Genomic DNA, 21,785 nt, shown 5'->3' on the forward strand with positions numbered 1-21,785 from the left:
AGTTCCAGCTGCCGTCTTTTCCTACAGTGCCCTTTGCTTGTCCTAGGATGTGATGATAGGGATTATAGGAATATAGAGCAGATAGGAAAGCTAAACTTAAGGTTGTGAAATTTTACAGTGAGAGAAGGTTGAGGGATGTGTGGACAAAAGGTGACTGCTGGAGTTATCTGGAAGATGATTAAAACCTTGTTCCCATCACTGGGCAAACATCAATTCTCAATAACATCTCCTAGAATTCCACAGTCCAGACAGACTGGTCTCTCTCCCCTATTCTCTCAGGACCCCAGAATGCACCAAGGGTCTTAGCATTTCAGAGCTAGAAATAACTTTCGATATCACTGAATCATAGAGATCTTGTTTTATAAGTGAATCGTGGGCTAATTGAATACCTTCGGTTGTTCGTTAATTCAGTCTCTCGTCTTAAAGAGAGAGAATGCCAGGCGCTGAGCTTGTGTTGCTCCAGGGCCACAGTCGTAACCAAAACAGAAAGAGTTCTGACTATCTTCTTCGCTCTTGGGTAGTTTACATTCTGATGGAGTGACACAGAGAGAAAGCCAGTCGAATAAATAAATAAAATAAGATAGTTTCAGGTCGTGATGAACACTGGGAAGAAGATAAAGCAGGGTAGACAGGGTGGAATGGGCTGGGAAATCAAGGTCAACAAAGGTACACTATGTATGAAGTAGATGGCTGCTGAGGGCCTGCTGTAGGGCACAGGGGAAAACAGAAGGTACGCTCTGTGTGCAGGACATATATAGTAAATTAACCTTAAAAATGCATTCCCGTATAAACTAGGGGCAGATGAATGCTGTTTGGTTCCGCCTATACAAGGTACCTAGACGAGTCAAATTCTTCGAGTCAGCGAGTACACTGGTAGATGCCAGGGGCTTGGGAGCTGGGCGGGGAGATGGGGAGTTAGTTAGAGTTTAGTGGAGACAGAGTTTTAGTTTAGGAAAGTTAAAAAGTTCGAGAGATGGGTGATGGTGAGAGTGGCACAGCAAGGTGAACGTACTCAGTGCCTCTGAGCTGCACAGTTAAGTATGGCTAAAATAGCATGTTTCGTATTATGTGACTTTTACCACAATAAAGAGAATTTTTTTAAAAGCCAAGAAACAAAGCAAAGCAAGGTAATGAGACAGGGACTGGGCAAGAGGACAGCCCTGGGCAGAAGGGAACGCGCCTCTACAGTGAATTTTTGAATTGGGATCTGAGTCATGAGGAGTCAGCCTGGCGAAGGTCAAAGTGAAGACTTTTCTGGTTGCTTCTCTGGCAGATACCTCAAGGTGAGGATAAGCTGTTATATTCAAGAACAGAAGGAAGGCCGGCGTGACTGGGTTACAGCAAGGGCAGGGGAGGCGACGCACTGCTTACAGCATGCATGATTTTGCAAGTCATGGCCAGGGTGTTTTGAATTTTGTCCTTCGTGCCCTGGGAACCACTGGAAAGTGTTAAACAGGGCAGCAAAGTGATCTATTTTTTTAAAGGGCTACTCTAGCTGTCTGAGAAAAATAGTCCATTGGAGGTGGCAACAGAGGAGTGTGGAGTATAGGAAAGAGACTTCTGCTGTGAGCCAAATGAGTGGTAACCTCTCAGTCATATAGTGAGTTAACGGCAGAGCCGGGGGTAAAAGATTAGATTTGTTCCAATAGTTAATGTGTTTGGTACAGTTGAGCAAAAATTAAAAATAGAAGAATAAATATCATTTATTAAGTGCTTGCTATTGCCAGGCTCTGTGCAACATGCTATTTATGCATCATCTTATTTAATTTTTATCATAATTATGTAAGGTAGATTCTATTTTTCTTTCTATTTTATGGATGTGGAAACGGAAGCATCAAGAATTTCAGTATACTGTCCAAGTTCACACACATGGCAAGTGACAGAAAGGCAAACTGGGGATTAAAATGCAAACTAAGTCCCAGAGCCCACAAGCCACAAAGATGAGGCTCATTACTTGTAGTAAGGGCGATGTTGCCTAAAGGTTAAGCTGGTGAGTGTTGGAACCAGAAAGCCTGCATTCATATTCCAGCTCCCTGTTATTAACTCTGTGACCTTGGGCAAGTCCTTTCTTTTTTCTTCTTAATAGTATGCTTGAATTTTTTCTGTATTACATCCCTCTCCACCCTTTCCCACTGCCACTTCCGCACCATGATTAGCAATAAAACTCTGAAAAGAAATTACGACCCGTGGGCTTTGTCTTTGCAAACAATGGAAAAGCTGGGAAGACTGGGTCCCCTGTTATAGCCACAACTTAGAGAGTAGATGGTGCCTGCAGGGGAACAGAAGCTGATTCTCTGGATCCCTGGGAAGAAGGAGAAGTGTTAGGGAAATTGTAAACTAGGCCCAATAAGCAGCCTTGGGGCCGAGTAGGCAGAAAGGCCTCCTAGGTTCCTTGGTAGACCTGTGGTCTGGTCTCTGAAACCCAAGTTCATTGTTTTCAGTTTGTTCAGAGCCTGTGTTCTTACACATGAAGGTCAGCAGGGGGCAGTGCAGCCAACATGTTGCTTGAGTGAGGGGCTGCCTGCTTTTCACACAAGGGTCTGAGGAAGAGTTTCTGTGCCTTAAAACTGTGCCTATCTGGGCAGGTTCTGGGTGGATCAATCCACCCTTTCTCTAGTCCAAGATCCTATTCTACCCACTTTCCTTTTGTCTCCTGTTCTGTTTGGCTTCCTCACCTCTTCTGCTCTGCCTCATATCCCCAGACCTTTTATCTTCATAAAACATGCTCCTTGGGTCCTCCTAAATATTCTGTGTGAGAGACAGGGTCAGGTTAAGTATTTGTCATTTGCAGATGAAGGCCTAAGGCGGTGCCTGGTCCCTAGCGCCTGTCCTTTCCTCCAGTGTACTCATAGGATATGAAAGCCAATAGCTGAGACTGATCTCGTTTTCTGTTCTAGGGAAGGCTATTATGGCCCCAGGGCACCACGTGCACTTTGGAATTAGAGCAAAAGCTGCCAGAGCAGTAAGCTGAGAAGGGGCTTGATCAGAGTTGTGGACTCTCTTGGGTCCTATCAATTTCCTAGGGCCCTCCACAGAAAGGATGAAAAAACAAAGGGCTAACCTTTGAATACACACTTGGGACCAGACAGGTACAGATCAATCTTAATGCTTTTTAAGAAAAGAAGCTACCAGAGCCTCTGGCTCAGGGCCCAGGTGGTTGGAGAGAGCCAGCCGATTCCAAGGCTGTGTCCTTTGTGCAGAAGTGTCGTATTGCTAGCAAGTTTTTCCAGCTCTCTAAGCCTCAGTTTCCTTTCATACGAGGGGCAGTTATAATAGAGCAATTGTGAGAGTCCACACAGAGTCCACACGTACTCTGCATTCAGCCAGCATTGCTACTGGTGTTGAAATAGGAGGTTTCCTGTTGCCATAGCTACTCATTGTGGAAGACGGATTACATTGATGGCTCCGGTTCATGACTCCCCGTATCAACACCTTTTGTGGTTGAGAATTTCTAGTCCCTGCCCTCTTCTGACTCAGGCTCGCCTTGGGTCTTGCTTTGGGCATTAGAATGTGGCATCTGTTAGCCTCAAGCCTCCGGGGCCTTGTAGTCTTCTGCAGTCTCTTACTTGTTTTGAAACCCTGCCACTTCTGTATGAAAAATACTGGGCTGGACTCCTGGAGGATGAGGGCCACACAGAGCACAAGCTACTTGTCCCAGCTGAGGCCATCAGACTGGGCTGCAGCCCATAGAAGCCCCAGTGGTGTGAGAGAGGCCAATTAAGATCAACAGGGCTGCCTACCTGACCCATAGCTGACCTCAGCTACCTGAGTATGTCCAGCAGAGACCAGGAGAACTGCTCAGCTGGCCTGTACAGACTCATGAGCAATAACAAGTACTTATTGTTTCAGGTTGCTTGGTTTTGAGACAGTTTACTATGCAGCAATAGCTAACTAATATGCTACTTAAAGTTTTATGTGTGCCAGTTGAAGAAGAGGGGTTACACTAGGTGAGACTATTTGAAAGGTTAGTAACTATACGACTATTTGGAAGATTAGTAACTATATTACTGAGTACTTAAGAGAACTTGATATGTATAGAGTCTCAAGTTTAGGGATCATATATAAGTGGTTCAGAGTAAACACTGGAATAAAACAGATCTGGTTCCAAATCCCTGCTCTACCGATTACTAAATGTGTACCTTTGGTCAAATTTCTGAACCATTTCTATGACTCAATGTCCTCTCCCATAAAATGGAGATAATGATAGTTATTGGGAGGGTTGCTGTGACGATAAAGCAACATTGAGTGCTCAAGAAATACTACCTACTCTTCCTTTGTTTTTCAACATTTATTTATTTGGCTGTGTGGAGTCTTAGTTGCTGCATGCAGGATTGTTAGTTGCAGCATGTGGGATCTATTTCCATCACCAGTGATTAAACCCAGGCCCCTTGCATCGAGAGCACAGAGTCTGAGCCACTGGAACATCAGGTAAGTCCCTGCAGTTTTCCTGGTAATGGTGAATTTAATCTCCAGAGGACATCTCTACATAGAACCCTGTGGTTGCTGCAGGTCCAGTGGGTAACATAGGCAGGATTTTGCAATTGATTCGTTTAAAGCTTTCATAAGAAAATTATGATTACATATATATTCCCCCCCCTTTTTAATTATAAAAGTAACATACCTTAAGCAAAGGGGAATCTAGGGGGAAATTCCTGATTCAAAGAAAATTTGTATTGTGAGCTGTGACTTGTAATTATGAACATTGATCTCTACTTCAGTGCATCGAAGTATACCTTATTATTTTTAAGGAAGAAATGTGCACACCATGCTGAGTTGTGAGACAGAGGCATAAATCTATCTTTGTTGAAAATTATAACAATTTACCTCATATTTCATTGACCAAGGAAGCAAAGCAATTATCCACAATATATGATGTAGGAAAAAAATCATGACTATGTGAGCTCTCATGTAAAAGTTTAACTCAGCAGGATATCTCTAAAGGAAATCAGGTTTTGGTTTAATGTTCAGGACAAAACTTCCTGCCATGATCAGTTCCTCACTGGCTTTCAGATGGCATTCACTGGTGTTTATTCCTGATGGAGAAAGAAAGCTCATCTCTCCGGGTGGGGTGGGGGCAGTGATGAGGAGTCAAGGTAGAAAGTCTCCCAGTCTAGAGAGAGGAATGCTGTGTCTACTCCTTGTTCCTGAGCAGAATCAGGCTGCATGAGCATTCACTGATTCTGTTGACTCTCAGTTGATTTAATTAAAAAAATAATCAAAATAAAACTGACCCTTTCCCTAAAAGCTTGGCTTCTTTCATTTTGTCTTCATCATGTAATTGGAGTATCTGATGTTACCTACGTGCCTGTGAATATCCACAGTACTGCTGATAACAGTCTGGGGGTTCCTGATACCTGGAGTGTATCAGGGAGCTCCAGGATCCTGTTTTAGAGGCAGGGGCAAGTTCCTCAAATCCCGTTACCCACTAGTGGATCTAGCCTCTCCTCACATGGTCAGATGGAGGCTCTCCGTCTGTAGGCCACTTGTGTGTTATTCCAAGAATCACAGTGAATGCACTTGACATTATCACAAACATTTATCTGTGAGTTGTCTGGAAGAGATACTGACTCCCCAGTGGGCTACAGAGGAAATCTGTGATCACACCAAAGTTTGTGCTAGGCTGCCGTGCGGCTCCCGCTCGGGTGCTCCTGAGGTTCTTGGGTCACACCTTCCCGCAGCCTCACTCCCGGAGGGCAGCAGCGTGGGTGGGTGGGAAAGAGCTGTTGGGCAACCAGAGTCCAGCAGTGGGGCTGTTCCAGGTGTTTATGGTGCGTTCCCCCTGGATTCGTTGACATTTGGGCCTTATCAGTGGTTGAATATTATGACTATCACCCCTGGTTACAAGTGACAGAAACCTAAGGTTTTTATTGTACCTCTCCAAATCCAGGAAGCATTGCATGTCTGTCTGTCTGTCTGTCTATCTCTCGGTTTCTTCCTCTCCCCACCTCCCATACCCATATGTGGCTCTCTGCTTATTTTTAAGCATAGCAAAAGATGGCTGTCTCATAGCTCCCATTTCTGTCCGTTTCAAGGCTCTAGTAGAAACTAATCAGAGTGTCTGAATCGTAATTCTGAATTCCTGGGGGAAAGTATCTAATTGGCTGGGTTTGGGTTAGGTGCATCTCTGGATGGTGGCTAGGGGGTCCCAGTCACATTGTGTAATCTTACCATCTTGCTGGCCCCTGTGAGTGATGGGGTAGGCAGTTAGCGGAGAAGGACACGGTGATAGGTGGCTTCTGAGATGGCTCTCAGGGATTATTGTGACTATTGGCATCCGCAGGAATTATCCTGTGTGATCCCCTCCTCTGGAGCGTGAACTGGGTCTGGTGGCTACTGCTTCTAAAGTGAACAGACTGCCCAGATTAGGTTGCAGAAGGCTGGCACTATCATCTTGCCCAGGTTCATTCTCTCCGGTTCTTGTTTTATTTGCTCTGGTATAGCAAGCTGCCATGTTGTGCTCTGTGGAGAGATTCATGGGGCAAGGAGCTGAGGGTGCCATCTGGCCAAGCGCCAGCAAGGAACCAAATCCTGCCAGCAACCCTGGGAGTGAGCTTGGAAGCAGATCCCTTCCCATTCCCTTTCCCTTGAGATGACTACAGTCCCAGCTGACACCTTGATTATAGCTTTGTGAGGGACCCAGAGCTGGAGGCACTCAGCTATGCTGAGATTCCCAACCCATAGAAACTGTAAGATAATAGATGTGTTTAGCCATTAAATTTTACTCCACCATTCCAGAAGTTCCACCCCAAAGTGACTACATTTTGGACTAGTCTGTTATGCAGTGGTAGATAACCAGCTAGGAACACGGTGACTGGAGGGGCTCTGAGGTCAGTTAGGTTCATGTCTTGTCCTAACTTCACCATGAGCCAGCTGTGTGGTTTTGTACAAGCTGTTGAACCTGTTCAAGTCGCATTCTCTTCTGTAGAAATGACATAACAGTAATATGGTTGTTGGGAGGGCTAAATGAGTAACCCAGTGCAAGCACCAAGTTTAGTTATATTAATATTCATTCATTCACTAATATTAACATTAGCAATATCAGCCAAGTTTAGCTATTATCACTGAGCTTTCACAGCTCTGCTAACTTTATACTCTTGGGTTATTGGTTGCCTCAGTTTCTTCAGAGAAGTGGAGCATTCTGTGCCCTTTACAGGAATGATATAGAGAGGAACATAAAATACCCCAAAATCTCTTTAAAGCAAATAGCTTTTTAACTGGTAAATAAGGAGGACTGTTTTCCTTTTACTCTTTTCGGTTTCCTGGTAAAGAACAATTTCATATCATGGTGCAGTTAAATTACAGAATTCGTGCTCTCCGGTTCCAAAATATCAAAAAATATTTGAGTTGATAGAATTTGTTTTTGCAGCTTCCTTCCCACAAAGGCATCCAACAACCTTCTGCAACCAATTATTTTGTGCATGGAAATGCCAGGGCACTAGGCAGGTGGCAATCCATCACCAAGACGGAGCCCGCAGATGAAGAGCAGGGGGATGATCGTTGGTGCTTAAAAGGTTTCTGCCTTCTGAAGCCAAAGCCCGTGTGTCAAAGGTTTGATGGGATTTGCTCATTAATTCCAAGCTCCAGTGCTCAGTTGCCGTGTTTTCATTACTCCTTGGGGATTCTGTTTTTCTCCCACTGGCAGCTGTGGACTTTGTGTGATGGTGGGAGATGTCAGGTTTTCAGATCTCCCACCCATGTCACCTCCACTCCCCCTCTGCTTCATCCCAAGACTACTGCCCAAGCCCAGCTTCCCCATGCATCTCCTTCTGCCACGCTGTGGGTTTACTACAGTGCCTGGGGCTCAGCCTGCCTCCTCTCATCTCCACTCCTTAACCCTGCTGCACTGCTTTCCTTCCTGAGCTGGCTGCTGAGTGGGGAGCAGCTTGGCTCACCCACTTTTGCTGTCCCCACTCTTTCCTGCCAAGTACCACAGAATCCCTTTCTGTGTTAAGGGTGACAGTACTCCTGGCTGAGCAAACACAGAAGAAAGAGTAAATGAGAGGTGTAGTAGTCAGATACCCTTTGAAAAAACATACCAAGATTCTTAAAACAGGCCTGCCACTGCCACGAGGCTGGTGTCTGCTACGTTCACCACATTTCGTCTCCTCCCCCACCCAACCTTGTCCCCAAGGATGGTAGAGTGAGATAACCAGTCTCCTCACGATGGAAAAAACACTGCTTTTTTGCTTCCAGAATCACTCTCGCCTGTCACTCAACGAAATAAGCCAGTTAAAAATAATTACCAGCAATGACCAAACAGGGAAAGAGCTTATCCTCATGCTATAAACTGAAAAGTATCCAACAAAAAGAAAAGCAGATTTTGGTGTGACTTAGTGCAGCCCCTATACCACCCTTTCCTCCAGAGAGTGATACATAGGGAAACCTTGAGAATTTCCACCATCCCCTGATTTAGATAGCAATAGCACAGAAGGCATAAAACAGATAAAAGACAGCCCCCACTCAAAAACAAAAAAAAAGTCTACAGAGGAAATTAATAAGAACATGGATTCAGTAAGACAAGGCTTAAAACAAAACAAAATCTACCTACTTCAGTAGTGGAATTCAACAAACCATAAAATGAATGGAGAGGTCAGGAGAGAAGAACTAACATGACGCTAATTACCAGGTGATCATGGAATAAATTCTGTAAGCTCCTGAGGGAAAGAAAATCTACATGTCCTTTGAGAATAAAGGAGACATTTTTAAGCTTGCTCAAACTTCACACCTAGGTGCCTTCTTGAGGGAAAAAAAAAACAACAACAACTCTTGGAACCATAATAAAAAGACACAAATGGAGAAAGCATAGTAAAAGGAAATGAATCAGCTTTTATATGATGACACCAAGGTTTGGGCCTGTTCAACTGCAAGAGTGCATTCCCATCAATTGACATGGGGAAGGCTGTGGGAAGCAGAGGTGTTTGGGACTGGAATTGGATCTCAGTGAAATCTGAGATGCCTCAAGTGGAGGTATTGAGTGGGTAGTTTCGTATATAAGAGATTAGAGGTTAGAAGAGAGATCTAGGTTGGAGCTATAGATCTAGGAATCATAGAGGTATAGGTGCTATTTATGGCTTGAGATTGGAGGAGATCACTCAGGGAATTAGTGTAGAGAAGGTCAAGGAATGAGCTGTGGTTAATCTCAGTGTTAAGAATCAAGAGAAAGGAGAAATGAACAAAGAAGACTAGGCGTGAGGGTCAGTGAGGAAGGAGGTAAACCAGGAGGTGGTGGTGTCAGGAAAGCCAAGGGAAGGGTGGGTATTCAGGAAAAGTAGGTGATTAACTGTGTCTAGTGTAGCTGAGAGATCAGAGTAAGATGAGACTTGAAAATTGTCCCCCGCCTTTGGCAATGCAGGAATCACAGGTGACCTTAACAAGAGCTGTTTCAGTGGAATTGTATAGTTGAAAGCTTGATTGGAGAGAATTTAAGAGACAGTTTTTGAGAAATGCTGTTGTATTTGAGGCAAAGCAAAGAGGAGGTAACTGGTTGGGATGGTGGGGTCAAGGTAATGCTTTTTTTAATTAACAGATTTTTTTTTTTTTTAAGACAGTTTAGGTTTACTGAAAATTGAGCAAGTAGTACAGAGTTCTCTCTCCCCCCTTCTCAGGGTTTCCTCTCTTATTAACATCTTGCATTAGTGTGGTATATTTGCTACAACTGAGCCAATATTGGTACAGTATTATTAACTAAAGTCTCTAGTTTATATTAGGGTTAGTTCTTTGTGTCAAACAATTCCATGGGTTCTGACATGCATCGTGTCTTGCGTCATTTTAGTATCCTACAGAATAGTTTCACAGCTGTAAAAAAAAAAAAAAATCCCCTATGCTCCAAGGATAATGCTTTTTAAGATGGGACTGCATGTGGTCAATAAAAGAGAAGAGGGACAACTCTAATTCTGTTAAGCAGTTGGCCAGCTGGCTCTTGCCTCAGCAGTGAGCTCTGGGCTGAAGAAGTAACTCAAACAGTCATCAGCTTATTTAAGGATTGCCTGGAGATCAATGAGCCCTCTGAGCGGGATATGCAGACTGAGAAGAGTGGAAGGCCTAGTGGAGAACTCTGGGGACACCAACATATAATGCATAGCCGGAGGTACTGGAGCCCGCAAAGAAGTTGAAGGAAGAAGGAGCATAAGGAGGAAAACCAGGAGGCTATGTTGTCACCAAAGTCACAGGAAGAGAATGTTCAAAGAAGGAAGACCACAGGATTGAGTAGTGCCAGGAATTCAGTAAACACTTCCCTGGTGGCTCAGACGGTAAAGCGTCTGTCTATAATGCGGGAGACCTGGGTTCGATCCCTGGGTTGGGAAGATCCCCTGGAGAAGGAAATGGCAAGCCACTCCAGGACTATTGCCTGGAAAATGCCATGGATGCAGGAGCCTGGTAGGCTACAGTCCATGGGGTTGCAAAGAGTCGGACACGACTGAGTGACTTCACTTTCACTTTCACAAGGGCAAAGAAGTCCAGGTTGGATGTAGCAATAAAGGTTATTTCAGATCTTCAGTGAGAGACTTTCAGGGATATGAAAGAGGAGAAACACATTTTTCATGAGCTGAAGAATTACTGGGAGGTGATGATGTGAAAGCCATGAGCATACAACTCTTTCAAGAACTTTGGCCACGAAGGAGGTAGTGGAGAGATAGGACAATGATTGAAGCAAAACATGAGTACGAGAGATTTATTTTCAAGATGATAGAGACATGCATATGTAAATGTTGATGAAAGCAGGAGAGAGGGTGGGGGGAGAGGCTCCTCTGTGCCTATGGCATGCAGTTCAGTGAGAGAGACACAGGAGAGAGAAATGATGGATCGAGTCAGGTCCCCTGATTAGGTGGAAAGACCTGGGACACCGAGAACAGAAGGAGGGTTAGTCTTCGACTTCTGTTGAATTATGACAGGAAGACCAGGAGTGGGTATAGACAAGTTTGGGGTGAGTGGCAGAATTCTGAAGGAGTTCTCTCCTGATGGCTTCTGTTTCCTCTGTGAGGGAGGAGGTGAGGTCATCTCCTGTGGTGATAGGGTAGGAAATACGAGAAGAATGGGAGAAGTCCAAAGTCTCTGGAAAAGAAAAAGACTAGTCATTTGGAAACACAGAAAGGGAATCAGGGAAGTAGAAGGGAGTTTGTTCCATATTGTTCTTTGTCTACTGAACCCAAGAAATGTACTTCTTCTCTTTTCAAAATGTTAAGGGGATTCAACATCCGTCTTTACTTCCATCACCAGTCGCATCCACAGCTGGGCGTTGTTTTCGCTTTGGCTCCATCCCTTCATTCTTTCTGGAGTTATTTCTCCACTCTTTTCCAGTAGCATACTGGGCACCTGCTGATCTGAGGAGTTCATTTTTCAGTATCATATCTTTTTGCCTTTTCATACTGTTCATAGGGTTCTCAGGGCAAGAATACTGAAGTGGTTTGCCATTCCCTTCTCCAGAGGACCATGTTTTGTCAGAACTCTCCACTATGACCCGTCCATCTTGGGTGGCCCTACACAGCATGGCTCATAGTTTCAATGAGTTAGATGCTGGGCAAGATTGAAGGCAAGAGGAGAAAGGGACGACAGAGGATGAGATGGTTGGATGGCATCACCTACTTGATGGGCATGAGTTTGAGCAAGCTCTGGGAGTTGGTGATGTACAGGGAAGCCCGGCATGCTGCAGTCCATGGGGTCTCAAAGAGTCAGACACGACTGAACGACTGAACTGAACTGAAAGGGGATTCAAATTGAATGATCAGGAAGGTTGTGGATCAGTTGGTCTTGGATTCCTCTAGGTCTCCTGAGAGTCACTGTCAACAAACTCCTCGCCTCCTTCCTGGTCTCAGCTTTGCAGTTGGTTCTCTCATGAGCCTTCCTCAGCTCCTGGGCTTGGAGGTGTGAAGGGATTGTTCATGTGACTCCAGCAGGGACTGTGGAAATGGAATCAGGATGCTGGGATTCAGGATGAGACAGGATGTTTAGTGAAGGAACTAGACACATAGGAGTGTCTATTTACTATCTTCTACAGCAAGGTCCCCAACCTATGGCCCATGGGCCAGATCTGGCCCACTGCCTTCTTGTGTAACAAATGTATTTCAGTACAGCTATGTCTATGGTTGCTTTCCAGCTGTAACATCAGAGTTAAATGGTTGTGACAGGGGCCTTATGGCCCACAACGCCATAAATATTTACTCTCTGGCCTTTTTACAGAAAATGTTTGTCAACCTCTGTTCTAGAGGAAAGATGGGGATGTTTTGGAGGAAGGATAACCTTGAGAAAACCCTACTTCTGAGTCTGTTTCCTTTTCTGAAAAATAAGGACACCATTCATTAAATCGTTCTTTCATTTAACAAACATTTATCGATTGCTCACTACGTGCCAGAAGCTGGGAGAGAGAGATCAATAAGACCCAGCCTTGTTCTTTCAAAGCCCAATAGCGGAGATAGATGGGTAAGCAAATAGCTGGCATACTTAGAGATAAATGCTCTGTGCGTGCCATGGGGATGAAGGGAGGCATCTCATCTGGCCCAGATGGATCTGGGAAGGCTTTGTAGGAAAACAGAAGAGGAGGGACTCATCAGCATGGGGGGTTGCTGTGGAGGAAGATGAAATCAGCCAAGGATTCTTGCAGGCTGAGGGGAGATCAAGGGGAATGAAGGGGAATGAAGGAGGGTGAGCACTTGGAAGCACCAGGATAGAAAGGGTAGGTGAAGGGAAACAGAGAAGGAGCAGTGAGAGAGGCAGAAGCAGAATCAGGAAAGTGTCAGGAGTACCAGCGGGACACACAGGGCCCCTCCGATTCTACTACCCTGCCCTGCCTAGCTGATCACTGCCAGTCCAGCAGGGCCCAGATGTAGTTTCACAACTGACTCAACACAGTGTTCAGAGCAGGCACCATCAATCAGCATTTGCCCCCGTGATGAAACCCAGGGTGATCTTAATGTATACACAATCAATTTGTTAATTACAAAGCACCCCCAAATTGTAATGTGGTATTACTAACAACTGTTAGTAAAATAAAATGCAAGAAAAACTCAATAATATGGTAATATGTGTAATTCAACCCAGATATCTGAATTGAAATCTATTTTGATAATATAAACATAACACAAAACATAACCTATTTTTAATAGATTCATTATCCTCTTTTCAAATTGAATCTGAGACGTATACTCATTCCTGAAAATCATCCATATGATTTCATTGAGCAAACGGACTTCTACAGTGTGTGGGAGTTTGAATGGATTTAAGAATGAGGCAGATTGTCCTCTTTTTTTATGCTTAAAAGTTTGGGGAAATATTTCAAACATTCAAAGAAGTAAAGAGAATAATATAACACCCGTGTATCTACTCCTTAGATTTTTTTAAAGTGCTAGCATTTTGCCACTGCTTTAGAACTTAATAATAAGAGTAAAAACATCGTGGATACAGTTGAGGTCCCTCTTGTGCCTCTTTCTCATCCATTCTGTCTTCCCAGAGCTTACCACTCTCTGAAAGTTATAGTGTGTATCTTCCTCTGTGGTTTTATATTTTTCCTACATTTGTATCAATAAACATGAAGCATAATTTTTTCATGTGTTTTTAAACATTACACAAATGGTAAGGCAGTATAACACTTCTGCCGCTTGCCTTTATCATTCTCCTCTGTGTTTTTGAGCAGCAGCCATGCTGATCTGTGTGTTCATTCATTTTACAAAGCTGGTCCTCTTTCCATTCTTTAAAACCTGCCCAAATTGTTAAAGACAGTGAATACATTTGACAGCTTCTCAGTGACAGATATGAAATAATTTGGTCTCAATTGTCTTCTCAGTTTTCATTTTCTCTTCCTTCGTCTCGCTCCCTCTTTTCCTCTCCTGCTCTGTTATGGGTTTTGAATGTAAAAAGACATAGTGAAAGAAGGAAAATTCTAAAAGGAAGGTCTGCACTCTTATCTTCCAGAAAATAGATTTCCCCCCATCCCCTCCAGGAGCAGCTAACATTTATCAGATACTAAGTGTAAAAACCTACACTAAGTGCTTTATATTCATTTGCTAATCCTCAGTGTGACCCTTGGAGATCTTCCTTGCCCCAAGTCGCAAAGCTAGTTTGTGAAGATTTTAACCTACACACTCAGATGGTAGAGCTGATAAAGGCTTAACCATTCAAAAAGAGAATCCATATTGAGCCTAAGTAGGGACAGTGTTAGGTGAGCTATTAACAGTAAGAATCCCCAGGGTTAGTGCCTTAATAACTTTTGGTATTGATCTCACTTCTAAGTTAAGTATCACAATGATTGTTAATAATAAATAATAACAAAGTACTTACTTAGTTCACAAGCTTGAGAGTTAACCTCAGATTAATTTTCTCACGTGAAGTTCAGTCACCCATTGATTTCAAACTCTTGCCAGGATATTTCTGCTTGGCTATTCCTCTATCATCCCTTACTCTGTAAGTACCAAACAGTTATTTCTTTTCTTCTTGACCATTTCTAGTTGCTGCAAATTCTGGCACCTCAGCTTGGTGCCCATGGCTCTCTATACTCTGGTTCTTCATTGCCTGCTGTGGATTGAATTGTATTCCCACAAAATTCATGTTTTGAAGCCCTTCCCCTCAATGGGGTGCTGTTTGGAGATGGGGCCTTGGGAGGTAATTAGGTTTAGGGACAGGACTGAGCACCTAACACTGGGTTCAGATGAGTTCATGGGTGGGGATCCTCATGATGGGATTAGTGCCCTTGTATGAAGAGACCAGAAAGCTGACTCACTCTGTGTCTTGTGAGGACACAGTGGGAAGGCAGGCTTCTGCAAGCCAGGAAGAGAGCCCTCTCCGGGAACCAGTCTTCCCACACCTGGATTTCAGACTCCCACCTCCAGTACTGTGAGAAACAAAGTTCTGTTGTTTAAGATACCTAGTGTAGGGTATTTGTTATAGCAGCCTAAAGTGACTAAGACACAACCTATATAGCATTTTAATCTTATTAAGTTTCTATCCCTTTTGAGCAATTATCCTTCCTCTTGCCTGTTTTTCCAGCTGTGTTATTTTCCTGAGCTAGGCTGGTACTTCCTCTACCCAAATAATAGCAGCCTTTTAAGGAAAAAATTAAAGTCTCTTTTCCCTTCCACTTCCTCCTTCTTTCAGTTCAGTTCAGTCGCTCAGTCATGTCTGACTCTTTGCAACCCCATGGACTACAGCATGCCAGGCCTCCCTGTCCATCACCAACTCCCGGAGTTTATCCAAACTCATGTCCATTGAGTCAGTGATGCCATCCAACCATCTCATCCTCTGTCATCCCCTTTTCATCCCACCTTCAATCTTTCCCAGCTTTAGGGTCTTTTCAAATGAGTCAGCTCTTCACATCAGGTGGCCAAAGTATTGGAGTTTCAGATTCAACATCAATCCTTCCAATGAATATTCAGGACTGATTGCCTTTAGGATGGACTGGGTGGATCTCCTTACAGTCCATGGGACTCTCAGAGTCTTCTCCAACACCACAGTTCAAAAGCATCACTCTTCAGCATCCAGCTTTCCTTATAGTCCAACTTTCACATCCATACATGACCACTGGGAAAACCATAGCTTTGACTAGATGGACCTTTGTTGGCAAAGTAATGTCTCTGCTTTTTAATATGCTATCTAGGTTGGTCATAACTTTCCTTCCAAGGAGTAAGCGTCTTTTAATTTCATGGCTGCAATCACCATCTGCAGTGATTTTGGAGCCCCCAAAAATAAAGTCTGACACTGTTTCCACTGTTTCCCCATCTATTTGCCATGAAGTGATGGGACCAGATGCCATGATCTTAGTTTTCTGAATGTTGAGCTTTAAGTCAACTTTTTCACTCTCCTCCTTCACTTTCATCAAGAGGCTCTTTAGTTCCTCTTCACTTTCTGCCATAAGGGTGGTGTCATCTGCATATCTGAGGTTATTGATATTTCTCCTGGCAATCTTGATTCCGGCTTGTGCTTCCTCCAGTCCAGCATTTCTCATGATGTACTCTGCATATAAGATAAATAAGTAGAGTGAAAATATACAGCCTTGATGTACCCCTTTTGCTATTTGGAACCAGTCTGTTGTTCCATGTCCACTTCTAATTGTTCCTGACCTGCATATAGGTTTCTCAAGAGGCAAGTCAGGTGGTCTGGTATTCCCATCTCTTTCAGAATTTCCCACAGTTAATTGTGATCCACACAGTCAAAGGCTTTGGCATCGTCAATAAAGCAGAAATAGATGTTTTTCTGGAACTCTCTTGCTTTTTCCATGATCCAGCTAATGTTGGCAATTTGATCTCTGGTTCCTCTGCCTTTTCTAAAACCAGCTTGAACATCTGGTAGTTCACAGTTCACATATTGTTGAAGCCTGGCTTGAAAAGATGTTTATTTTAATATATATACATATTTATTTTAATATAAAAATGTTTATTTTTAAAACATTTATTTATTTGGCTGCACTGGGTCTCAGTTGTGGCATGCACAATCTTTGATCTTCATTGTGGCATGAGGGATGTCTAATTGCAATAGGAGAAATATTTACTTGTGGCATTTGAACTGTTAGTTATGGCATGTGGGATCTAATTCTCTGACCTGGGATCAGACCTGGGCCCCCTGTGTGGGGAGCATGGATCTTAGCTGCTGGACCACCAGGGTGCTGTGCTGTGCTTATTCACACAATCGTGTCTGACTCTGTGCGACCTCATGGACTGTAGCCCGCCAGGCTCCACTGTCCATGGGGATTCTCCAAGCAAGAATACTGGAGTAGGTTGCCATGCTCTCTTCCAGGGGAACTTCCTAACCCAGGGATCGAACCCAGGTCTCCTGCATTGCAGGCAGATTCTTTACTGTCTGAGCCAACAGGGAAGCCTGGACCACCAGGGAGGTTCCTCTATTTGTTTTTTAATGGCAAGAGATGCCATTTTTGTCTTTTGTGATATGAATCTCTATTTCCCTCAATATTCTATTATGTAAAATTTTAATAGAAAAAAGCTGAAAGAATATGTCCACTACTTAGATTTTACAGTTGTGAACATTTTGCTATACTCTATCATTGATCCATCCTTCTATTCATCCACCAACTCATCTTCTGTGTAGTACATTTCAAAGTAAGGTGCAGATATAATATACTTCTCCCCTAAACACTTAAGCATGCAAATGGTTAACCTAAATCTCAATATTTGTGTATGATTCTTTTTTATAAAGCAAAATTTTTATTTAGTGGAATGCTAATCTGAATTGTACCATTTGATGACTTTTGACAAATACATATATACCTCTTAACTTAAATCCCCTATCAAGATACAGAGCATTTCTATTACCCCAGAAAACTCCCTCTGGGGTTTTGGAACCACGATTTGTACATTGTCACCTCACAGAATCTGAGGATGTAATTAGAGACTCAGCAAGTCGATTATGATAAATGATCACAGAAGCAGTTTATGTTTTGTTTGCTTTGACAGAGAATTATAATCAGAGCAGAGGCTGGGGAGCCAGTTGTTTTAATTTTTGTATGCTACTTATGTTGTATCATGCCAATTGAAGACGTAAAGAACTCTTAGGAACTGGAAAGAATAACGAACTGTACCCGGCTTGCACTTAGACACTGTGTATGATCATTAAAATATATTTTAAAAAGTTGATACTAAATGCATTCACATAACTGTGCATTTTAATATAAATGTGCAAATTAGTACCCGGCCTGGTGATTTTGTTTCAATTCTTTAAAGTTTTAAATATTAATTCATTTGTAACATTTCATCTATTCCCTCCAAATTTGCAACAATCCATCTTCCTGCTTTTAGGACAAAATGAATAAAACTCATCTTTTAAAAAAATTACTGGCTACTATAAGCATTTCTGGCCATGAATGTGGACTATAAAGTGGTTTTTAAATTATTGGAGGCAATTTTTAGGAATTCTCTCTGGAACAGATTGGCCTTGGAGTCAGCTGACCTAGGTCCAAACCTTGACTCCACTACTAATTGACTGCCTGACCTTCAGCAAATTTCTTAACCGCTCTGGTCCTTGATTCCTCTGTTTATAAAATGGAGATGATACATATATTGACCTCATAGAGCTGTTGAGAAAGTAAGTGAAAAATGGCAATTTTCAAGGGTTAGCACATATTATGTACTCAAAAAAGGTTAATGTTGTGATTATTTTAGTAAAAACAGACTCACTATAAGTTTTTTTGTTTTGAATGTTTCTGATATTTATAAACCTTGAGGAACTTGGTGATTGTGTTTAAGGGATTACATATCCTTTGTCTAGTCTTTGGTCCCATGAAAGAGCAATAGCCATAGCTTTTAGTTAATATTTACTAAGAATCAGATGGAAAAAGCAACCAACTCCCACCAGTAGTTAAAATAAAAAAGATTCACAACACTGAAAGTTGGTAAGGATGTGAAGAAACCAGAATGCTTACATACTGTGGGTAGAGATAAAAGATAGTGCAAGCTATTTGGAAAACTCTTTGGGGGTTTCTTAAAGAGTTACGCTTACATCTTCCTCAGTGATTCTCAAAATGACAATAATGCTGAGGTTGAGAAATCCTGATCTGCTTCATGACCCAGCATATCATGGCTAGATGCTTACCCAAAGGTATTTACCCAAGAGTACAGAAAATCAGTTCAGTTCAGTTCAGTCGCTCAGTTGTGTCCGACTCTTTGTGACCCCATGAATCACAGCACGCCAGGCCTCCCTGTCCATCACCAACTCCCAGAGTTCACTCAAACTCATGTCCATCGAGTCGGTGATGCCATCCAGCCATCTCATCCTCTGTCGTCCCCTTCTTCTCCTGCCCCCAATCCCTCCCAGCATCAGGGTCTTTTCCAATGAGTCATCTCTTCGCGTGAAGTGGCCAAAGTATTGGAGTTTCAGCTTTAGCATCATATGCTCACAAAAAAACTTTACTGGAATGCTTTGTTGTTGTTTGGTCACTAAGTCATGTGACTCTTTTGTGACCGCATGGACTAGCCCACCAGGGTCCTCTGTCCATGCCATTTCCCAGGTAAGAATACTGGAGTGGGTTGCTGCTTCCTTTTCCAGCGGATCGTCCTAACCCAGGGATTGAACCCATGTCTCCTGCATTGGCACAGATTCTTTACCACTGAGCCACCAGGGAAGCCCCACTGGAATGCTTACAACAGGTTTATTCATAATAGCCCCAAACTGGGAATAAAACTCACACATCCGTCAGTAGGAGAATAATATATTAAACTGTATTCTATCCATGCAATGGCATACTACTTACTAAAAGGGAACAAACTACAGATACAGAGGACAACGTGGATGGATATAGTCAGGACTCAGAACATACTACCCCTAAATAGGGTGCCGTGGCATATTGAATCTTTTAAGCTAAAGGAATGTAAGAAGTGGTAGGCACAGGAAAGACTCTGACCTTGCTCTGAAGCAGGTTATAAGAACCTTGGGTGAGAGATGCCCTCCCTATACCTAGAAGAAAGAAACATCCGTCTCTCCAAAGATGGGAGGACTCCAAGAGGAATCTGGATAAACATACCCTGTTAAATTTTCCCCAGTTTAGTACTCTTGTTGTTGTTCAGTCGTTAACTCACGTCCAACTATCTGTGACCCCATGGACCACAGCACGTCAGGCTCTTCTGTCCTCCACTATCTCTTGGAGTTTGCTCAAATTCATGTCCATTGAGTCAGTGATGCCATCTAACCATCTCATCCTCTGCCACCACCCCTTCCCTCTTTGCTTTCAATCTTTCCCAGCATCAGGGTCTTTACCAATGAGTCAGCTCCCTGCATCAGGTGGCCAAATTATCAGAGATTCAGCATCAGTCTTTCCAATGAATATTCAGGGTTGATCTCCTTTAGGATTGACTGGTTCAACCTCTTAGTAGTCCAAGGGACTCTCCAGAGTCTTCTCCATCACCATGGTTTGAAAGCATCAGTTTTTCAGTGCTCAGCCTTCTTTATGGTCCAACTCTCACATCCATACATGATTACTGGGAAAACCATTGCTTTGCCATTGCTTTGACTATGTAGACCTTTCCTGGCACAGTGATGTCTCCACTTTTGAATACTCTTTCTAGGCTTATCATAGTTTTTCTTCCAAGGAGCAAGCGTCTTTTAATTTCATGGCCGCAGTCACTGTCCACAGTGATTTCGGAAATCACAGCCCAGGAAAATAAAATCTTTTGCTGCTTCCACTTTTTCCCATCTATTTGCCATGAAGTGATGGGAACAGATGCCATGATCTTAGTTTTTTGAATGTTGAGTTTCAAGCCAGCTTTTTCATTCTTAGCTCTGACTCATTTGTCACACTCTCCCACGACATTCTACTTCTTATCAAACCTAGTATAAAAACACTCAGGTTTAAACCTAGTGTGAGAAACAGTGTCTTTCAGATCCTCATTTCCTTGTGCAGGCTCTCTTGTCATGCAAAACATTAATAAATCCACATGCTTTTCTCTTGTTATTTTATCTTTTATTACAGAGCCCATGCCAAGAATCCTAGACTAGTAAAATAAAGGTTTTTACCTCCACGACAATACTAAAAAAAAAAAATTACAGTGAGCGGAAAGGGGCTGGAAACTAAAATTACAGACTGTAATGATGATAGAATTTATATGACATCTAGAATAGGCAAAACTAAAATATAATGTTAGAAAACAGATCAATGTTTGCTTCTTGGGGGTGAGAGATTGATTGGGAAGGGGCTCAAGGGAACTTTCTGGAATAAAACTATACCTGGAAAACTTTTCTAAAAATGGCAACCAACTGGTGAGTTAGGCAGATCTTGGAAGATCTTTTCTTTCAAACAGCTTTACATTGGTTGCCCATGAAACTCTCCAACAGTTATATTTTCTGTGTTTCGTTTTAGCTAGTCAGTGTGTAACTGCTTCATTATGGGTTTGGTTCACCTCTCTCCAATGACTAATGGAGTTGAGCATGAATTTATGTTTATTGACCTTTTGGATATCATCTTTTTGAAGTTTTTGTTCTGGTCTTTTGCCCATTTTCCTAATGGGACGTCTTTTCTCATTTGTTTTAGGAGATATATACTCTGGATGCAATCCTTTGTCACATATGTGTATGGTAAATATACATATATATATATTTCCCCTTCACTCTCAGTGCTGTCTTATGATGAATAAACATTCTTAATTTTAGTGTCATTTTATGTGTGTGTATATATATATATATTATGACTAGTGCCTTTTCTGTCCTGTTATAAACTTTTTGCCTATTTCAAAGTCATGAAGATGTTCTCTTACATTTTCTGCTACGAGTTATTGTTTGATCTTTAAAATATAGATTGACAATCCAAATGAAATCTGGATTTCATTTATTACGTGAAGAGTCCAGATAAAGTCTTTTCCATGTAAAATAGATATTCAAATGTCCTGGCATCCTTTTTTTAGAAGATAATTTATTTATTTATTTGTTTTTGACTGCATGGGCTCTTTGTTACTGCGTGAGGGCTTTCTCTAGTTGTGGTGAGCAGGGGCTTCTCATTGCAGTGGCTTGTCTTTTTGCAGAGCACAGGCTCTAGGTGTGTGGGCTTCGGTAGTTGTGGCACACAGTCTTAGTTGCCTGTCACATGTGGGACCTTCCCTGACCAAGGATCAAACCCATGTCTCCTACATTGGCAGGTGGATTATTAACCACTGGACCACCAGGGAAGCCCCACTATTTTTTTTTTTTTGAAAAGACTTTTCTCCACTGATGCATATACTGGAAGAGTTGTAAAATTTGTATGTGTATACACACACACACACACACACACACACACACACACACACATACGTATATATATATGACATAAATGGGTCAAACTCCACATATAGTTCTATATTCTCCTATTTTCATATGACGAT

The sequence above is a fragment of the Capra hircus genome, chromosome 18 (assembly GCF_001704415.2).
Source record: "Capra hircus breed San Clemente chromosome 18, ASM170441v1, whole genome shotgun sequence".
NCBI lineage: Eukaryota > Metazoa > Chordata > Mammalia > Artiodactyla > Bovidae > Capra > Capra hircus.